The sequence below is a fragment of the Harpia harpyja genome, chromosome 4, assembly GCF_026419915.1.
Source record: "Harpia harpyja isolate bHarHar1 chromosome 4, bHarHar1 primary haplotype, whole genome shotgun sequence".
Classification (NCBI taxonomy): Eukaryota; Metazoa; Chordata; class Aves; order Accipitriformes; family Accipitridae; genus Harpia; species Harpia harpyja.
In genome coordinates this window covers 68,260,341-68,278,548 of record NC_068943.1, presented here as the reverse complement: position 1 = coordinate 68,278,548, position 18,208 = coordinate 68,260,341, and the positions used below count along the sequence as shown (strand labels likewise).

General features: G+C 39.9%; 1 protein-coding gene across 4 annotated transcripts in view; it reads left to right on the top strand.

Moving 5' to 3' along the window:
* The window catches only part of TULP4 (TUB like protein 4), a 163,388-nt gene that overhangs the window by 48,352 nt on the left and 96,828 nt on the right, over positions 1 to 18,208 (top strand). The window lies entirely within an intron of this gene.

The following is an 18,208-nucleotide window of genomic DNA, read 5'->3' as shown; positions in this document are numbered from 1 at the left end:
CAAGTTAAAAATAAGAGGCTTGGTTTTGAGGATTTTTGATGAGCTGAAAATTTTTGGAACAACTGTAATCACGACAATCACATAATTGTTTGATGGAAGGCTGCTCACCGATTTGTATTCATTTTTGGGTGGTTATTAGCAAGCTAATAACTCTAGATGCTGTTTTGAAATTTCCTGTCGTTTCTTGTCATTGTCACTGGAAGCACTGGGTATCATTCCAAGGCATCAGCCTGACATTTTATACCACATTTCTCACAGGTAGTGATGAGGAGTGCAGTGTATGTAGACCAGTGATGCCCAGTCTTTCTACCCAGATGAACCAACACCTTATTCAAGTGTTAAGAGAAAATTGTGTGCTTTGGCTCCTCCTCTGCCACACGACTGGACTGTGTGGGGGGCACTACAGTCATGTACTTTCCAGAAGCAATAAAAATAAATAGGTAACTTGTACCAGCGAGTTGTATTTGGCCCTCAGGTGGAAGTTACCTGAGCAGCAGCTGTAAAATATGCTCATTATCATGCTTTGCTGAAGGTGGTACAAATGTGGAGCCCAGCTGCTTCGTCATGGCTGTGCTAAGGAATGAGATTTGGCTGCCCTTCTTCTTTGTGTTGTTACCACCAGCGCTGATAAATTGTTATGCCTTACACAGCTGCAAGAGCCACTGCACTTCTGTAGTGGTAGCACTCTGTGTTGCAGGTAGCTGGAGTTGATCTGACACTGGAGACAGGCTATTCCGGAAGCTGAGTTGTAGCAGAAACTCTTTGTTTGCTTCCCCCATTTTGCAGCGTTTTTGTCAGTGAAGGATCCCAGCAGTAAGAGAGTGAGTCAAGCTACAGAGCAGAAGGGACCGAGGCAGGATCTCTCAGTCACAAGGATGCCAAACCATCTGACAGCAAAAAGCTGTTAAAACTTACAAGTATATGACAAACTAGTACAAATAGCACACTGGGTCTTTTAGAATATTAATCTATTTTATGATCTCCCTTTTATAAATAAAGCTATATAATAAAGTGCTCCAGGGTCTTTTCAGATGAAAGGCATTAGATAATGGTGCCTTTGGATGTTTACCTCTTGTCTGGGCCTGTTAATATGTTTATCACTGAAATGCTTTATTGCAACAACTCTGTTCTTGCCCATGTGTGGTGTAAAACCATTTGAATGTCATCTTTATTTATTTTAGCTCATTTATTAAGTTGCCTATTGTGAGGCATCTATGGCCTGAATTAAAACAGCTACGAAACACTAAAACCAAATCTCTACATAAAACTGCCAAATAAAATACATAGCCAGGCAAGATTAAAAATAAAGAAATAAATAAAAAATCAGGCACAAGGACAAGCCCAACAAACCTCTTGCAAACCACCCACAAAGGGATTAGTTACCAGCTACTCAAAGGAATGGGATAAACATGGGTAGCAGATAAAGAGCAAAGGGAGGGTACCCAAAACAGATAAAAATAGCTCAGTTGAAATAAACAAGTCCTGCAGTAAAGTCTGCCAGAAAAGGGCAAGAAAAGAAGTGCGTGCTGAAACGTTACACAAAACTGTGAGTTGTTATACAGGGGTGGAAGTCACGGTGCAATGTGGCATCCTGAGCCTGGATCTGATCTGGAGCAGGCAGAGTGCCTCGCTGATGTGTGGCCTGCAGGCTTCAGTTTGGTTTTGCCTGGCTGTTTCAGCCTGCCCTTGAAGGACCAGCTGCAAGGAAGGAGACAGCAATGCTGATACAAGTCAGAAAGCTGCTCTTCCAAAACATAGGTTTGCTTTCTTTGGTTGGAATTACAGTATCAGGGCCCTTATCCACCCATTAAGCACAGAAGACCCAAGTACTAAAATGTTTTGCAGGATGAAGTCTAGAAGTTGTAAAAAGATGCATCCTTTTGAGGTTTTGAGTTTTACTAGCCTGGGTGGTTTCTTCTCATCTTTCGCAAGAAAAGTCCTTTGTAGCCATCAGAATGCTACAGGCAAGTGGAGACCAACTACAAGGGCTTATCGAAAACATCCCCTTTTTAACAGATTATTTCTCCACAAATGGACCTTACTTGTTATAAGATAATTTAAATGAAATCTGTGTTGCTGCCATGTTTGTAATCTGAACTGTAATCCTTCACCTGTGCCAAATTGTTGTCCCCAAACAGGTTAAATTATTGAGGGCAGGAGAAAAGTCTAACATGTGACTTGGCATTTTTGGTAGGGTCCACCCATGCTCCCAGCTCTAAATTTCAAAACAAACACACCCTGAACATTATGCTGCTCTTTTATTATACCTTCTGGCAACCTGTGGTTGGTTTCTGCTTTGCATAGCTGCCACTTCATGGGATTCTTATTGACATTTAGTTTTTCCACTTGGCCCATTTAGGTATTTGTTTCAATGGTACAAATAAATAAATAATAATAATAATAATAATAAAAAATATATCTTTAGTTCCACTGCTGCTTTTCCTCAAGTAACATTCTTGTAGTTTTCTCTCCCTCCCTCCCCCCTTGCAGTCGCACCCTTTTGCACTAAAAATATTTGAATAATAATGTTACCACATTTTGCCCTTTCTTCATTCATTCCTTTTGAATCTCTTTATGTGAAATCAGTGCTTGTGAAAGCTGGAAGTTGACTGTTCTGGAGGCTAATCGGAGAGATACCGGTCAGAGTGGATGTAAAAGGCGGCAGTTGTAAGAACTCTTTAAACCTTTAAGGTTTATGCTCTCACCTGTTGCCAGAGGTCCTGGTGCAATCCCCAGTGCTGATGCTGGGGTGGCTCCTGTGTGGAATCCCCTACGCATCGGGATCAGGAGCATATGTATAATTGTCATCTAACCGGAACACATTTCAGTCATTACTGTCCTGTCTTAGAGGTGTAACCGAAGGCAGTCTGCAGGTGACTAGGAAGATGCTACAAATTCTTACTTATAGGGTCTTGTATAAATTGGAGAGTCATAACCCTGCTGGTTTGTGACTGACATCCAAGGGATGTTATAAACAGTGTGGACGGAGGTTTACAAAGTAGTGGGGCATTGCAAATTTCAGTTCCTCTTTGCTAATGTGTGTTTGGTATTTGTAAGTTAAAAATAGAATGGCTGTTTGAATTTAAAACTTACATTAAATGAAATAGCTAAGAGAATGTAAAGTAGTAATTCCTGTCTTGTCAAGCAGAGCTCTGATTCTGTTGAAGCTCTCTTGGACGCTGCAGTTGTCTTCATAAATCCAAACTCCTCATACCCATGCGAAGCTGCATCCTCTTCATTGTAGCTTTGATTGGACCCACAGATGGGTGCTTTGCCCAGATATGCAGGAGTGTGGATAAAAGGAGTGTGATGAAAGGAGTAGTCTGGTTTCCACCCTCATACGTAATCTGCTATTTAGCATTTCTCAATTCCTGGTCTTCCCTGTAGTATGCTGTGGGACTTCTGGAAGCTATTACTGTGGTACTGGGTTTATGGTTGTGACAAAACACTCGCCAGTCTTCAGAGCTTTCTGAGAAGCTGCTGTTTGAAAATGGAGTATTTTCTTCTTTTTTTTTTTTTTATTTTATCTGTCATTACCACCACATTACCATGCTTTTCCTTTATTCCTAGTAGTTTCCTTTTTCATTTTGAAATGAAACTCTTCAGCCTTAGCTGGTGCTTAGTGTTCCTTTGTCTTGCTCATCTGACTCCTTGTCTTAATTACATCAGCTCCAAACCCCATCTATATTTCTGAAATGGCTCAGTCCCACTTTCTGTTGTGCCTACTTGGTTCTCATTGCTTAGTGATAGATTTGTTTGGGCCAGAGATTTCTGCCTGTACTTTCTGGTGGTAAAACAATTTAAGGAGTCCTGCAAGGTCTTCAGATGTTCATTGCAACTGTGATTTGAGGCATATGGTCTAGTAAGGCTCTGTGCTGAGATGTACTGTAGAAACAGATGTATGTGAAGCTGCCTGTGTCATTATATTAGCTTACTTATAGATATACCGCTCAGTGTTCTTAAAATGTCCCTTGTCAGGTTTTTAACTTAATTGTACAATTGAACTTTTTGATGTGAAGAGGAAAAAAAATAAAAGAGAGAGTTAAAACTTCAGATATTGACCTTTTGAGAAAAGGAGTGCAAAAGAAATACAGAGCAGACTTTACCAGAGGTAGAGACAGAGAGAAAAGGTTAATGCTGGCACTGGCAATTTTTAGAATTAATTTCTAGCTGTATGTCACCAGTTTGAGACAGGACAGCAAAAAGTTTTACATCCAGCACTGTTTAACATCTTTGTCAGCAACACGGACAATGGGATTGAGTGCACCCTCAGCAAGTTTGTCAATGACACTAGACTGTGTGGTGCGGTCGACACGCGGGAGGAAGGGATGCCATCCAGAGGGACCTTGACAGGCTTGAGAGGTGGGCCCATGCGAACCTCATGAAGTTCAACAAGGCCAAGTGCAAGGTCCTGCCCATGGGTCAGGGCAATCCCAAGCACAAATACAGGCTGGGTGGTGAGTGGATTGAGAGCAGCCCTGAGGAGAAGGACTTGGGGGTGTTGGTTGATGAGAAGCTCAGCATGACCTGGCAATGTGCACTTGCAGCCCAGAAAGCCAACCATATCCTGGGCCGCATCAAAAGAAGCATGACCAGCAGGTTGAGGGAGGTGATTCTCCCCTGTCTACTCTGCCCTTGTGAGACACCACCTGGAGTACTGTGTTCAGCTCTGGGGCCCCCAACATAAGAAGGACATGGACCTGCTCTAGTGAGTCCAGAGGAGGGCCGTGAAGATGATCAGAGGGCTGGAGCACCTCCCCTACGAAGACAGGCTGAGAGAGTTGGGGTTGTTCAGCCTGGAGAAGAGAAGACTTCAAGGGAGACCTTATAGCAGCCTTCCAGTACCTAAAGGGGGCCTACAAAAAGGCTGGAGAGGGACTTTTTACAAGGGCGTGTAGTGAAAGGACAAGGGGTGATGACTTTAAACTGAGAGAGGGTAGATTTAGGTTAGATGGGAGGAAGAAGTTCTCCACTGTGAGGGTGGTGAGACTGGAACAGGTTGCCCAGAGAAGTTGTGGATGCCCCAGACCTGGAAGTGTTCAAGGCCAGGCTGGATGGGGCTTTGAGCAACCTGGTCTAGTGGAAGGTGTCCCTGCCCATGGCAGGGGGGTTGGAACTAGATGATCTTTAAAGGTCCCTTACAACCCAAACCATTCTATGATTCTATGTTAAAGGCTTTGTCTGCAGTGGTTAAGAGCATCCATAGAGTATCAAATCAAATGTCCAGATGGCACAGTGTCCTGTTTGTGGCAGTGACCAGTAGCTGACACGTAGGGAAGAGTTTAAGCACCAGTAAGCTCATAGTTGTGCTTTCCTGATACAGACCCTCACTCTCCAGGACTCTGCAGCTCAGGAGCTCCCTGGGCCAGGTGCACGGAGTTTGTGTCTGTACAACTTTATTCTGTGAATTTGCCTAACTGCTTTTTGCATCTGTGTAAAATTTTGACCTATCCTGTATAGTGAATTGTACCATTTACCTATGAGTTGTGTGGTAAAAGTACATTCTTTTGTTCGAATAGCCATCTTTCTGATTTCTGTTGATGACCTTTATTTTCTCCACTGGAAAAGGCAGTAACAGTTGTTAACCTATTTACTTCATGCCACTCCTGATGTAATAGACCTGTATGATATGCCTTTACAGTCAATCATTTTCCTGATTTGAATAGTGTTAGTGTGTTGCTCATACAGAATCTAATCTATCCATATGTTTGAGTCATCTTTTTTTTCCTATTCTCAGTGTGTTTTCAGGTTGCCTTATATGCATTTTAAGACTAGAGGAAGAAGAACTGCACATAATAGAAATGAAAATCCATACAGTGGTGTAATGCTGGTTCCTGTTTTCCCTATCTCCCCCACCCCCTTACAGTTGCAAACGGTGGCCAACATAATAATGACAATTACTGCTTGTTATAGTTAGGGCTGACGTGTTTCTTTGAAAGAAGGCCTAGTGGGGGACATTTTAACTGGTGATGGATACAGGACCTGACATGGACTCCCAATACAATATCTGCTTCTTTGTTCCATGTAATATTTGTCAAAACAGTGGCGATGAATTATGATATGTATTTATATTTTTTCAGTGTGAAGGATGGCTGCATTCAACATGCACACACACAGATAAAAGAAGTTGAACAGCTTCAAAAGCTGTGTCAGTCAGTCTGTCAAAATCACATTGGCAGACCTGGAGCACTGTATGTACAGATGGGACCTGAAAGTGAGATCTGTTTGCTCATGGGAGAAAAGGGAGCTTGGTTTGACAAGATTACCGCGGAGGGCTGCTGCCTTGCTTGGCTGTGACTGCATCTTCACACGCCTCGTAAGAAGCTTTTGCTAAATCTCTTTTTTTTTTTTTTTCCAGCAAGCTGTGTTTCCCTCTTGGAGGTGCGCAGCCTTCGTGTGCTGCGTCCTCTCTGGGGCACCAGCCACCTTTGTGGCCCTGGCCCTGCTCTGGGGTCTCCCTGAGTGGCTCACTGCGCGGGGGGTTCATGAGCAGGCAGGAGAGCTGCTGTCCCAGTTATACTTTCGCTCATGCTCTGAAGGGTCTGCAGGGAAGCTAATAAAGGAACAGAGGCTACTTCTCTGTGTAGGGGAGTTAGGGAAGAAGAGCACAAAGCAAGTAAGGCACAGGCTGTGAGTCCTGCTCGTTCCTTCAGAGTAAGCCCTCCCTGGGACCTGAATTTGGGCCGGATTTTGTGGTGAAGAGGTGTGTGCCTGTGTTCCAGAAGCCCGTCTTACACACTTTGGAGAGATCTTTTTAAACTGCATCAAGCCTTGAAACTAAACAAGTAACTTACCTGTTGGCTAGAAGGTCGGAGGTTTTTTGTTATAGGGTTGGCGATTCAGAGCAGCTGTTCACCTACCGAGTTAATGGAAATAAGTGTTTGAAATGTTGGGAGATTCTTCTTTCTGGCATCTATAGCCTTTATGTATTTAAAGTTGTCATATAAGCAGTTATCCATGTCTTATACTTTTGTCATGAGAAATAAGATAATCTTAATTTGTTTTAAAATGTGAGCATTTAAAAATGTGTTTATATAGGCAGTATACTTAATTCGTCTCTCTTGACCAGGTAATAGGTATGTGTTATTTTGCTAGGCTTGCTCCATAGTAATACTGACGTACTGAAGTATTGATCTGTTTTCTGGCAACTAGTTTTTGTGACTGCCTTTCTCAGAAAGATCTCATGCGTTGAGGGGAAGACCTGTGGGTCTTATTAGAGGCATCCACCTTCATGGCTTTGATCATGCTGCATACAGCAGCATAAGAACAACACACTTGTGTTTCATGATAAGGCTACTTTGCTCTGATTTCAGCTAGCAGATCACTTAATTCAGTAATATTTGTCCACCCTGAAAATGGTGAACATTTTTTAAAGTTTTTGTAAGGAAGATACTAAATGTCTAATATCTGTATTGTTGAATGGATTAAAATAAATATATGGAAATGATGCAACTTAACGAGCATGTTCCCTTGAGAATATACTCAAATGCAAAGAGTACGTGAAGAACATGGGCACCTACAAACTACAGCGAACGTATGAAGGAATAAAATTCCCGTAAAACAAAGATTTGGAAAGAACAGAAAAAAAGCTAGTACGCAATAGTAGTTAAAGGTCTAAAATCTATAAATCAGTCGTATTAGGAAATAGAAAAAGAGAAACTTAGCAAGGGAATGCAGACATTAACATAAATGAGGTTCTTGCAGCCTCAATTGTTACTTAAATTTTCTTTAAAATGTCAAAGGCACGTGTTTTCAATTGTCCCTTAAGTCCTTGTGAAGTCTGATTTTTCTTTGTTTTTCTGAATAGAGAGCTGAGTGGTGCCCAGTGGCAGAACCAGAGGCAATGGGCTCAAACTGAAACACAGGAGATTCCTTCTGAACGCAATGAAACACTTTTTCACTGTGAGGGTGACCGAGCACTGGCACAGGTTGCCCAGAGAGATTGTGGAGATTCCATCCTTGGAGATACACAAAAGGCGCCTGGAGAGGGTCCTGGGCAGCCGGCTCTAGGTGTCCCTGCTTGAGCAGGGGGGTTGGACCAGATAATGTCCAGAGGTGCCTTCCTCAGCCAACCTCAGCCATTCTGTGATTCTGCAAAAAAAGGCTTTTAATTATAAAAAGGAATATTTTATTCCCATTTGCATAATGTAAACAGCTCAGCCAACATAGTCGACACTTGTAAAAAGAAACATTCACCTTCAGATATTAAAATGAGCTTTCCAACCAAATAAATGTCTAAAACTGTTATGTTTCAGTGATAAGAGGGGACAGAAGGGAAGCTTCAGACCACAGTGTGAATTTGGGGCTCTGATTTCCTCTAGCAGTAAATTGGAGGTTTTGCATAACACTGTTGATTAAATGTATCTTGTTATGAGGATAATATTCGGAAACAACCTTTGTGAGGTCTTGTTAGAAGTACTGAGTAGGTATTTGGTGTTTATAGCTCACTGGGATGCTTGCTAATGTATTCTTGGGTGAGATCTACAGACTTCTGTCTGAGAAATTATTTTTTTTAAAGTAGAAGTGCAAAATTAATGAGAGATTAATTGCCATCCAAATTGGATTATTTGGCAGGGCTTCTTGTGTAAATCCATTGGCATCAGTGCTTGATCTAAAATGATGATGGCATTGATACTAAAATATAAAGCACTGGCATTTTAAGATGACTCACTTTAGGAAGAAATACTATTTTAAAATCAATCCTTCAGTCTGAGCTGCAGGCTGGGGAGAGCAGTATTTGCTTTTGATAAGGGATATGAAAAAAATCGATCGAAGGTTTACTGAGGGACAGAATCGTTGCAGGCATGCAAAGTTAGAGAAGGTAAAACACTTTGGAGAGGACTGTAGAGGAAAAGTCTACTTTGAAAGAAACAGAATAGGCTGTGTGATCCAAGACAGATACAAACTAATAGGCTGACCTTACCACATTTTCTATGAGGTTTGGCTTGAAAAGGAGAGAAGTAACTTCCAGTCGAAGGAAATTTTGTGTCTACTTCTTTGAACTTCATTCTGTGACTTGCATTTGTACTTATCGATGTAGCTTGAGCTGAATTACAATTTTTTTTTTCTAATGGCACAGTATTTTTTTATTTTAGTTAGTTCATGTTTCACAGTGTTGCGAACATGAAAAATGCTACATAAGTGTAAAGTGTTGTTTTATCTTTGGACTGCTAGTCTTTATTTACTTGCATGAATTTGTGCTCCAATTCCAGTCTCCCTGTGATTTCCCTTTATCTTCTACAGCTTGTGTTGCTTGGGATAGATGGCTTAGCTGAGAATAAAGCTGAATTTTTCATGATTTTTCTCAGAATCACTTAATGACTCTTTGTGGTACTGGTTTCCTTAACTGATGCATTTGGTTTGTTTTTTTTTCCTTTTTCTGAGAGTGTTCAAGCTTTCAAATTGTTTCCCAGTATCTAAATCTAAATGTTACTATTTCTTTACTTTTTTCTGAATTGCCATAGGTATCTTTTTATTACTTTAAAAAAAAAGAAAAAAGCATACCTGTTATGAAATGCTATCTTAGTTCCTTGATATGTGATGCAGCAGTAATCAAATATATTGTATCTCATTCTATCAGAGATTTACATAACACTTGAGTCTTCTGTGACTGTGAAGCTTAATAAAATTTAGACTGCATCTTTGCTTTGATACAGAAGTTATTGTTTTTCAAGATACTGGATTTTCCTTCTTATACTACCTCTCCATATCACTGTAACTGATGGATGCAAATCCATCTGTACTTCAGCTGACTGTCTTGCTGCATGCTACAAGATAAACTTCTGTGGAACAACTTGAAATAATACTTTAATAAGAAAGAAGGTTTAAGTTTATGAAAAGGAGATCGCTTTTGCTGTCCAAGAAACTGGATTTTTACCTTTGTAGATCTCTCTGAAAGAAAGAAAATACCATGGAAGCTGAAGTTCTTAATATTTGAACAAATCAAGGGAAGAAAATTTAGCTTTCCATTGGATTAAGCAACAACTTGCTTACTATTTAGTTGGCCCATTTGGATTTCAGCATTTATGGAAAAAGATGCTGTCTACAGTTTTTAAAAGTGAAACCATCCAGTAGTGGATTCTGTACTGGTTCATAAATGGAAAAGATTCAAAAAGTTAACTGCAAGTGAAACTAGGCAGTTGGGATTAGATTGCTTCAGTCAGTGGAAAAATAAATGTTTCTGGGGACTCTAACATATATTTACTTGGGAAAAAAAATTGGCGATAATAATAAAGTCCATTAGCAGAAGCTATTAACACAGGAACTTCACTTAGGAAGTCTGGTAGCGAGCACCGTGTAGTTAAATGCTGTGACTTGATGGGGGAGCATACAGGACACTGTCTCTGGCTGCCCTGCAATGGCAGTGGTGTTTGAGTCTGGTGAAAGAAATGAGATGGAAGAACAGAGCAGAGGAAGAAAGGAGATCAAAGCAGAAGCTCTCACTGTAATAATGAGAAAGAAAATATCCAGCAAAACCCCCTTTCTCTTTGTCCTTCCTGCTCATTTGATGGTGTTGAGAAGTAGTGTTTGCACCAGAGCAGGGAATGGCCTTTCTTTTCAGCAGATGTCTTCCAGGAATTTTCAGTAGTGAGTAAATAGATCTGCTCATGGCTATGACTGGATGTGTCTTTTTATAGGCAGAATCTATTTTTGTTATGACCTATTTATAATGCTTTACTTTCTTTAGTTCACTGGAGAAAAGTAGCTCATTTTTCATCTGAGTTGTCTTTCGGTAGTCACATTTTCCATGGCTTTGGAAGCCTCTGCTCAGTTGTTTCAAAAATTAATTAATTTTTTTTTTTTTTTTTTTTTTTTGTTCATGACTTGAAGCTGCAATAACTTCTAGTTAGGAGACCTAGCTGTCTGGTGGTGAACAGGCTTATTTTATTTTAACATTAGGTGATTTTAATTTTCTTGGCAGATCTGTGATGGCCAGTGCTGTTCAATTCTGTCGCTATTTGTAGAGCTTTGCTTTTGAATGTTCTCTTCTAGGAGTCCAGTAGGAAACAAACAAATCATCAACTCTGTTTTTTTTGCAAAGATTAGAGAAATTATTTGAACAATCTTATTTTAAAATAAAAATGAAAGATCGAAAGCTACAGAAGTCAACGGACTTATGTGATCTCCTAGAGAAAATATGTAGACATACTCTGCAGATTATTTCATTTACATCAAAACAAAATTAATTTGGTACTAGTATTTATTTCCAGCTATTTGCATGTCAGTACAAACAACGATGAGAAGTTCTTTTAATCCTCATGTCAGTGCCTACATTGTGACTTAGAAGAATGAAATTCTTCAAATCTGTAAGAGCCCAAGGAAACAGAGGACCAGTGCATCATCTAGTCTGGCCACCAGTAGGTCACAAACTGTAATACCAAGCTCAGTGCAGAATTCAGTACCTTGAAAATTGGTCACACAATGTGTATCAGATAAAAATCTTCTCTTGCAGTTGCAAAAAGTACATTCCTTTTGTCTCAGGTGTTGCAAGTTTCTGTTCCATTGAGAAAATGAAAATTATAAGCCCTTGCAATATTTTTTCTTACCTCTAAGTAAATACGCAGTGGCAACATCATCAACAATCTGTAAATTGCTTCAAAGTACTACTGAAATACTAACCCTCTCACACATAGCTGTCAAGAGAAATGCAGAGGGCTACTTGAGACAGATTAATTGGTAGGAGTTAATGGGACCCGAAGGCAGTCTGCTGGTAGCTGTGTGCTAAGATAACCAGATGTTCCTCTCCCAGTATTGTCTCTCTCATACTGTCAGAAGTCTTTTTAAGTGTCTGTCTTTGTTCTAATGAATGACTGCAGAAATTTTAAAAAAATCAATTATTTCAGTCTTTTCCTTTGCAGAGAGGGAAGCTGAAGTAGTGTTTAATGTGATTGCTGAATTGCTACCAAAAGTGCCCCAAATCAGTCCTTTACATGAGAAGACATCTCAACACATGCTGTCATTTTTCAGCTTGTATATGGACTGTGGAGAGATGAAAATACAGGTGCAATGCAGCTGAGTTATACCTTTTAAACATACAGTGTGAAAATCACTTAGGTTTTCCTATGTTCCTAGAAAATTAACACGTTCAGGTTGGATTATGAAAAAGAAAAAACTTGTCTGCATAATGGCTGTTCTTGAAAGTATACTCTTGGGTGAATTGGTAGGTTGGGTTGTTTTGTATGTTGCCTATTTTTTAGAGCTCAGAACAGGTACAGAGATTGTACTTTTAGGTTTTAGGGCACTTTCTAGAGGAAGAAAATAAATAATTAAATCTAAGCAATGAACTCATTTGTGAGGAGCTCAGTGAAAATCTATTTAGTTTTTGCTCATCCTGCTTAAACTTGATATGTATTCTGCCTGTAGGGGAACAGTACTACTGTGCATTTTAATAGTGTAAAATAAGTTATTAATTTTGGAGTGTTAACTTGACAGCATTTCTATGCAATTACCGTCTCTTATGGATTGGTTGTGGTTCTTTTTTCTTTCTCACTCTAGCATTGGGATGGGACTTATTTCAGAGCCTGTCACCACTGGTTCATATTCGGGCAGAAGAGTGGCAACTGAGTTGTGTACTGGGCTGAGAGTGTGGCCGTGTTGCAGTTCCAGCTCCTGCAGTCCCGGGCAGGCAGACTCTGAGAGAGAGCGAGCCACGTTTTGGTCTCATAAAAACTGGAGCAACATCAGTGAAGCCACTTGGATTGAAGGCTGCTTAATACTTCTGTAAATCAGGTTTAACTGTCCACTTGTCTCCTTTTGGGCCATGCTAAACTGGCCACTTCTGCCGAGTTTGTGCGGTGACAGTTGCCATGGATGAGAGAAGGAATTGCATTACTTTTTCCACCTTTCTTGACATACATTGTCCAAGCAAGGTATGAGAATTGGCTTCAGAAGCACACGAAGTTTGTTAGCTCTCCAGGAACTTTGAGGGTGAACCACAAATTTTTGGGTCAAATCTTGAGCCCACTGAAAACAATGAAAATTCTGTTCTGATTACAATAGAATCAGTCATGGTTTAGCTTTAAAATAAAAAATGTATTTGTGAAAAGATGCATATCCTTAAAACTCATTATGTGTAATAATTGTTGACTTTTAGGGTTTTTTCTTCAGGAAGATGACCTAGTAATAAAAGAAATATTGCTATATTATTATATGATATTTTATTACACACAGCATATTAATGACAGATTGCAATTGTCACTAATTTTATTACTACTGAAGAAGCAGCTCTAGAATGAGCTTTTTTTGTGTGTCTTGCTACCTTTTATTCTAACTGAGAGGAAAGTCCAATGCCCAAATGGTTGGGTGTATTGAAGTTGAAAGCATCTGTGCTGGTAAGCCATCTTCTCACTTATGAAATGCTTTCATTTTGTCTAAAATGGGTTTGTACTAGGCTGTTGCTTGGCATGTTGCACCTGTTCTAGTGTTGAAATGAGTGGGTACAATGTATTTTAAAAATTGTGAAAGAACACTGTGGCAGATGAAATACGGAGTGCACGAATGTCAGAGAATTCCTGAATTAAATTTGGCTGTGTGACATGAGTTCTCTACCTTATGCGCAGGCATCAGAAACAAGTCTTTAATTACATAACCACATAGTGGGGTTTCCTCTCTTTCGTACTACAGAATACCTGGGCTGCTTGCATTTACTCTGGGAGCATCCAAAACCAGCTTGGCGTTATCACTTGTGATAATAGTTGGTGCTCAAAAGTAAAAAGACCTCAAAAAGTCTAGACAGGAGAAATGCCAACCCATGTTTAAGTGCTAAAGTCACTATGAGTTGCCTATGATATTGTAGGATTCCTGGCAAATTGCTTAAAAATTAATGTTTAAATCCCTGATTGGCATGCAGTAAGGGGTTTGTTAACAAGGCTTAAAAGCTGTTTAGTGGAGTTGTAGCACATAAGCACAGAAATATGTGTCAGGAGATTTGCAGCTATAACAAACCATGCCCATTTCACATATCAAACTGAAAGGTGCTGAAAAATAAGAAAATAATTGTGTTTTCTACTCTGTATTATATTTAGAGAAACTGAAATACAAACGTCAATACAGGCTAATGATGAAGAATCAACCCGAGTAAGTGTTAAAGGGTTAGAATTGCACTGGTAACGGACAATAATAGGCTTCAATCCCACAGTTGACCTCATTTTGAAGATACTTGCGATGATCTCTTTCCTGGAGCCAGTTACTGGGCTGGGGCTGTATTCCCTAAATGCTGCAACATGGCGAGTGTTTGCACAGGCTTCAACACAAGAGCAGATTAGGGAAGAAAAAGAGTTGCTGTGCATCGCTCCAACTTACGGTCATTTTCTGCGTGCGTGCTCTTAGCCTGCAGCAAACATTAGATAATTTGTGTTAGCTCATTGAACTTGCTCTTAGTGACTGAAGTTGTTTGCTAATGCTCATCTTGGACATTAAAGCTAAGATGATCTTAAGGGGCAAGGAGGCATTGGTGCCTCACCAGTTCCTCTGCATCAGATCTAGTGCTTAGCAGCTCCAGGGAGTGTCAGCTGAGCTGGTTGAGCCCCCCCCCAAACTAATTCTCTAGACAAATTAGTGCCATTTCTTCCCTTTCTGAGGTTGCTGTCAGTTTTACTTATTAGGATTATTGTGTATATGAGTTATTCATTGTTTCTTTCTCTCTTTCAGTTGTGCTTAGCAGTTTGTGGGCACTTCAGTCTTGCACACTGTAAAGATTCATCTGCTAAGCTCATCATGCGGGTTTTATGTGGCAATGGTTGGGGTTTAACATAGCCTGTGCTTAGTTCTGAATGCCATTTGAAGAGGAAAGGAGAAACACAAAACCATCATATAGTTCAGAGAGAAGTAGGAAAGGGACTGAAGGAAGGCTGTGTGTGGAAAGAAGTTTTACAGAAGTTGGGGTCTTGCTTGCTCTGGCTGTTCAGGGTAAAAGAAATAACCTATCTTGCTGCAGCCCAGAAAAATGAACTGTAAGGGTGTGTGGATTAAAAATACAAGAGCAGTTAGCCAATAAACTAAATTGCTAAGGGAGATAGTAAAAGTGTTAATTTAAGCCCATGTAAGCATAGGATAGATCAGACTCCCATCCATTAGGGCTGTCTTAGGGCCAGTGGCATAGTTTCTGAGATGTGGCAGCAAAATAGCTGGCTGAGCAGCTGCAGAGTTCTTCTAAAACCAGAAAAATAAATGTGTTGGGTATTGGTTATTTAATGGCTGTGGTAAATAGAAGGTTCAGAGTAAACTCCTGCTGATTTAGATGTTCTCATCTGAGCTGCATCTTTGGTGTCAGCTCAGCCAAGCGGGTTTGGCTTATAAAGGGAATGGAGAAGCTTTGCTTTCTCCAGTCTCAATCTTAATCTTTCTTTTTGTGATGAGACATTTTCTCAGTCGTTTCCTTGCAGTGAATTGTTTCCGCTCTTTTCATTTGCGGATAGGTTTATGCGTGGATAAAAGGTTTGGGTTCTTTTAGTCACTTTGAAAGCTTGCTCCTTTATGGCCAAGAAAGCTTCTCCCCATGTGGTGGGCGACCACAAGCTCTAAGGGCCTCTGGTGTTCCTCAGTGTTATCTATAAAAGCTCACAGAGGAGGAGGACAGTCTTTCAGTAAGCAGTAGATGGTGATTCAGTGCCAGTTCCAACTGTTCAGTCTTTTGTAAGTGACTGTTTTGGCCAGTCATTTAATCTTTTTCTGTTTCGGTTTTCCCTTTGTAAAATGTGAGTAATATTAATTCCCTTTTAGCACCCTTTTGTTCATATGCAGATTTTGAACTTTGGGGACTCTTTATTATATTATAAGTAGTGGCAGAAACAATAAGCTCCGTTCCCTATTTATCCCAAACCTTAAGACAACTTGAGAGCTCATGAGGTTGGTACTTAGCATAAGACCCTGCAGACTGCTGAAGGCTTTAATCAGGAAATTGTTATCATATGAACTCACCAGAACAAAAGTTAAATTCATGAGGGAGTTAATTTCTCAACCATATATTCTCAGTGTAAGCCCTCATTAAGATGGAGCTCATGTTCAGAATGTACGCAATTCATTTAGGCAAATTTACAAAAATGTTGTAAAGACTGGGAACAATACAGCCTGCTGTTAAAGAGAGAAACCCCCAAACACTGAAAGTTCTGGAGTTAATGTTAAATTTAATGTGTTTGGCTTTCTTCTAAGCTCAGAAATACGTAGTTAAAATGCATGTACTACTAGTCTTCTGTGATGCTCTTTAGTGATCAGAAAGTTGTGACTGTGAATAATAGTATCGTGTTCCAGTTCAGATCAGGCTGATTAATTAAAACACATAGAAATCTGTATTTTCTTTCAGTTCCTCCCCCCACCCCACCCCCGGTTTATAGCCGGAGAACAAGAAGAAAGCCTTACAGGTTGATTAGCAAAGCCTTTCCATGTGGCATATTTTTTCCCTTATGGAGGATGGTGGTTGTTTTGAAAGAAAGGGGCCATCATCTTTCCTAAGGCCAGATTGCGTCAGTAATCCTTCAGGTGCACTGGGATGTGGCCGTCCCTTTGCGGTACAGCTCTTAATGGAATTTTCTGCTACAGAGCAAAAGTCATCAGTCCCTGTTAATTTAGAAAGAGTGGGGAAAGATGACATGGCCATTAATCCTTAAACAGATAAATAGGCAGAATTTTTGAATGATGCATGAGATTTCAGGGAGCTTTTACAGTATGTGAGAGCGTCTTGCACTAAGATCCCTTGGGACACAGGAATGATTTAAAGCAAGATTTTCAGCATTTTAGTAACCTGTTTTTAGTTGAATTTATATCTAGCTTTCCTCCGAGTTCTGCATTTTGTGCAAGTATTGCACCTGCTGATGTTGGTACATATGGTATTATTCATATGTAACTGTGGTTGAAATTTTTGGTTTACTTGGAGAGCCTTACAACATATAAAAATGGTAGTTGGTATTTCTGCAGTACCAGGAAGACCAGAACTTGAAATTTGTACTTGAAGATAGATACAGGTACTCTCCCCCCACCCTGTAATTGTGTTGTTATAGGCAAATCTTGAAATACTAACTATGGTTAGTGCCTGCTGAAACAAAACATGATAGTAAATATTGCATTTTCTGATTATTAGTCCTTTCTTATAATCTACAATTCAGAAATTTGCAATTCAGTTTTTTGTCTCGCTTCATTACCAGCCTCATTTCTTACTTTTAAAGACACAGTCTCCAGCTGAGCTAAATTAGCAATTGTCCAGTGGATAGAATCAGTTAGGCAAGCACCTTGGCAGACCTTCAGTATATCTACACATTTGAAAGACAGAGATAATCTGCTGCAGAAATAAAAATAGCATCTGAATTATCCAGAGGAGACAGAGAATGAAGCTACTGGATTAGAATACTGCTCATTTGTATGCAAATGTACTATCTTTTTTCCTGAACTTGATCCTTAAGATCTTTTAATATGGAAGAGTAAGGGATGAAAAACATTCTTGGAATTGATCCAGACAGATACACGCAGGTTAGTGCTGTGTGGCGAAATCATGATGTACATGTTGGGGATTATCTGAAAAAAACCTACATTTGAAAAAGCCAAGCTGACTGCCTTGGGAGAGCGAAGCACTGCATCTAATATTACTGAGGCTAATGGTCCTATATGACTTTAATCATATAAAGACTTTGAATGGAAATATTTTGGTGGAAGGATTTTTTTTATTTTCCTGATTTTGATACAGTTTTTTTTTTCTGTAGAAAATTGAGGGAAAGAAGGGGGGGGGGGGGGGAGAGACTCTGCCTTAGAGGCTACGATTTCAGCCAAACCTGCAAATATTTATTTGCATATTTGAATCTTGTGGGAACTTTACTGCTCTATTCAGTTACCTGAAGTGTAGGCTATCAGCTGAGTTCCAATGCCATGCACTTTCAGTCTACAGTGGAGTTTGTCATTTTGAATTTTGATGGCATGGAAATGTACCTAAGTAAACTTACGCACCTGGTTGTGTGGGCTTTACGTTGCATTCTGTCCATACCTAAAATTATATAGACTCGGGGTTTTTAATTTCCCATGGTTTCTCTGCTGTTGTGATTACCCATCATGCCATGAAAGAACAGCTCTGTATTTTTCTGTAGCAAGAAAAAATAAGAAAACAAAAATGAAGGAGAACAAAACTGCTCATTTAAAAAGAAAGCAAGGATATGAAATAAAGAAATTGAGAACTAATGTTAGAATTAAGGCTATTAGCCTTCCTCCGATTTTCTTCTTATGTGTT